We start from the raw sequence: 4,101 nt of genomic DNA, 5'->3' as shown, positions 1-4,101 counted from the left end.
AAAACATAAACAGTCAATTAACAAGTATTTTGCATGTTACATGTATTATATACCGTATTTTTACAACATAGGAAGCTAGAGAAAAGAAAATATTATCTAGAAAAGTATAAGAAAGAGAAAATATATGTACTATTCCTTGAGTGTAAGTGGATCATCATAACGGCCTTCGTCCTCATTATTTTCATGTTGAGCAGGCTGAGGAGGAGGACAACAAAGACAAAGGGCTGGTCTTACTGTCTCAGGGGTGGCAGAGGTGGAAGCGAACTCATATATAAGTGGACTCGCACAGTTCAAACCCATGTTGTTCAAGGATCAACTGTATGTATAATAGAATCATAATCTATAGTTTATATATGTATGTATATATGTATATACTATATAGTACCATTATCATGTTCTTTATACATATGAGGAAACTCAAGCCCAGAGAGACTAACTTACTTTTCAAGGTCCAGTGAGCAAATGGTCCTGCAAATGTGAACTTCGGCAGCTAGAACACTAAGGACAAAGGTTTGCCACCTGGTAAGTCTTTGTGTTTGCAGGCCTGTGTGTCTGCTGACATGAGACCATGAGGTCATTAAGCACCAGAACTGTGCTGTATTTGTTATTATATTCCCCATACCTAACATTGCGTGGCACGCTTCAATAAATATTTGTTGAATGGAACTGATGAAGTTCAGGGAAAATTGTTACCAAAGTAGAACTAGCATTTAGAGTCAGTGAGATTAGAGGAGGAGTAACAATTTCTGCCAGAAAAAGAAAACAGCCTGGCATTTCAAGAAGCAAATTGACGTCCAAATGTTTAGTGAACTTCTCAGTGTTTGTCTTCTTGGGGAACTTCTGCGTTTCCGGCAGTGGGCCAGGACTGGAAAACTATAAGCAGTAAGGAGGTCACTCTATCTCACCCAGGCTGTCAAGAACAACCTTATAACCCTCTCATTGTGTGCCTCTCAGCCAAACACTGCTCAAGGACTCCAGAAACAGAAAAATGCTTTGATTATATTGGAAGTTTGGGGAATATGTTTGAGAAAGAGTTAAATCCCAGGTCTTCAAAAGTTCATCTTTTATGTTTAAAGCATTTAAAAAAAAAAAAAATGAGGCCAGTGTGAAGAAGGTCATAAGATTTTCTAATGAGGTGACCTAGATTCATAAGCATAAAATGAATAATTAAGATTTGTGAGGGGGCATTAGGTAATACAAAGCATGGTCATATATAGTATCCAAATTAGACCCACTCCAAATTTTATTTTATTTTTTTTTAAGTGAAAGGCAGTGGGTTTGCATTTGGTTTTTGGCTTTTGATTTTGTTGTTGTCGTTGTTGCTATTATGTTTGTTTTCAAAGAACTGCTCTTTAAGTTTTCTGTGAAGATGGTATATTGTGTTCACACTTTGTTTCTCTTTTCCAAACAATAGAACTGACAAAGAAAAATATGCATGTGTGTGGATGCATGCATGCATGCACGTGCAAAAAGACATAGGAATAATGGGGGAGAAAAGATGACTTACCTCAGATAAGGAAGGAAACAAAGACACAAATGAGTGAGAGAGAATATAGTCAAGGGCCAGGCATGGTGGCTCATGCCCGTAATCCCAGCACTTTGGGAGGTCAAGGCAGGTGGATCACTTGAGGTCAGGAGTTCGAGACCAGACTGGCCAACATGGCAAAACCCCGTCTCTACTAAAAACACAAAAGTTAGCTGGGTGTGGTGGCACACACCTGTAATCACAGCTACTCAGGAGGCTGAGGCAGGAGAGTCACCTGAACCCGGGGAGCAGAGTTTGCAGTGAGCTGAGATCACACTACTGCACTCCAGGCTGGATGACAGAGGGAGACTCTGTCTCGAAAGAAAAAAAACCAATTTGAGAAATCGAGAATACAGCCAAGAGCCTCCTGGTCTCTGGACCTGGGGCTCAGCAGTGGGGCAAAGGGTTCAGGTCCCACAGAGTGATGATCATAAAACTTAAGCCATCCAACATGGAAAATCAGGGCTAGGCTCACTGCTTAGAGCTAGTGATATACATATAGGGTTTTCCCACTTATAAATAAGGGGGAAAATCCCCACTTCCCAGCCCTACCTGGTGCTATGGATTTTAGGAGGCTTCCAGCCCAAGAGGGACTGGAGGGCACAGTCACCACCTCACAATTAGAAATGGAACCAAGCTTATTTGGAGATTGGCTTTACAATATTCCCATTACTGTTGTGTGTGAAACAGGGTGCCTGAAATGCTATGGTGAGACCTAGAGACCTATATGGGCCTGAAGGCAAGGGGAAGACAATTTTTATATCATTAGGTAGGACAGAATTAATATAGATAGAGACAGAAAAGAATGAATAAAATTCTATCATTTAACCCTAGCCTTATTTCCTAGCCTAACCCTAACAGAATAGAAACCAGGAATCAGAAATGCCAGATACCTCTGACACTGGAGATACAGTAAAACAAAGAATAAAGGTGTGTGTGAGAAGCAGTTCGACTCCTAGGATGCCTCATAAACCCCAAATGAGATAACTACTCTCCTCATTTCCACATACACTCAGGGCCTCAAAAGATGAGGTTTATCACTTGAACCGTGGAATCCAATGCCTCTGGACTCAGTGATACCAGGTACAGCTGAGGGAAGAGTGCAGAATTAAAAATGCTCAAAAGGAGAGCCCAGTTTCCTTTTTCACTCAACTGCCAGAAGGTCATCATCTAGGTTTACAAGCCCAGGCAGTAGCCTTGAGGATTCTGGACAATCGACCCCAGGTGAAAAGACATGTAGTTACTGGAGTACTCTGATTCTGCAAGGAGCTAGTTGACTCTCTGCTTGGTACCCAATAGTGAAGCCCATCATTCAGAAAATCCTCACCCCATGTGTTGGCCATTCAATGAACTTTTAAGTGCCTCATCTCTCAATATAAATGGACAGCAAAAAGCTTGTCAGTTTTTTGAAGAATACTTCCAACATAATAGATAGATGAAAGTAATTGTTTAAAAGTGTCAAAAATAGAGAAAATACAGTAAGTAAGAATGAAAGTTTTTAAAATGTCTCAAAGAGGTAAAATATATTACATTCATGAGACAAGAACAAATACTATTTGGACAACAAGGAAAAAAAAAGAGTTCTTTGAAATTAAAAATATGACAGCAAAAATTTTTAATCCAGTTTAGTATTTGAAAGATAAATCTGAAGAAATCTCCTAGAATGAAGTCCAAAGAGCTAAAAATAGGAAATTTTTTAAAATAAAGGATCCTTTTAGGAGGACCAATAGCTAAATATTAGGAGTTCCAGAAAGAAAGATTAAACACAGGGAAAGAAATAATAACAAAACAGTACAAGAATTTCCCATGATTAAAGGATATGGATCTAGAGATTAAAAGACCCCATTCAGAGTCTAGTACACTCTGAACACAAGAAACAAAAACAAGCCCTCACCAGGGCATAGTATTATGAAATATTAGAACAGTGAAGGTAAATAAAAGACTTAGGGTCCATAGAGGAGAAAAGCATACAATTTTATACACTCATGTATGAGAGTGGCACTGAACTTTTTTACAGGAACACCAGATTCTACAAGACAATGGAGAAATATCTTCAAGTGTGAAGAGAGGGGTAGTGATTTTAAACTTAGAAGTCTATACTAGGGCAAACCATCAACCAAATGTGAAGGTCGAAAGAAGAATTTTCCAAACTGGCAATATCTTTAAAAATTACCTGCCATGAATTCTTTCTTTTTTAAACTTTTATTTTAGGTTTGGGGGTACATGTGAAAGTTTGTTATATACATAATCTCATGTCATGAGAGTTTGTTGTACAGATTATTTCATCACCCAAGTATTAAGCCTAGTATCCAATAGTCATTTTTTTCTGCTCCTCTCACTCCTCGTGCCCCCCACTCTCAAATAGACCCAGTGTCTGTTGTTCTTTTCCTTGTGTTCATGCCATGTATTCTTATTCAGAAAGAAGATGAAGGTTATGTTCTACCAAACAAAGACATTAACCTAAAAAGAGAAAGCAAGGAATGAAAAACTACCCTGAACTCCAACCCAGGAGAGATGCAAAGGTAAGGTAATTCTCATGATGATGGTAAAGGATGTCCCCAGTTAACAGCTGCTCA

The sequence above is a fragment of the Mandrillus leucophaeus genome, unplaced genomic scaffold, assembly GCF_000951045.1.
Source record: "Mandrillus leucophaeus isolate KB7577 unplaced genomic scaffold, Mleu.le_1.0 Scaffold261, whole genome shotgun sequence".
NCBI classification, from domain to species: Eukaryota; Metazoa; Chordata; class Mammalia; order Primates; family Cercopithecidae; genus Mandrillus; species Mandrillus leucophaeus.
This window is presented reverse-complemented; position numbering follows the sequence as displayed.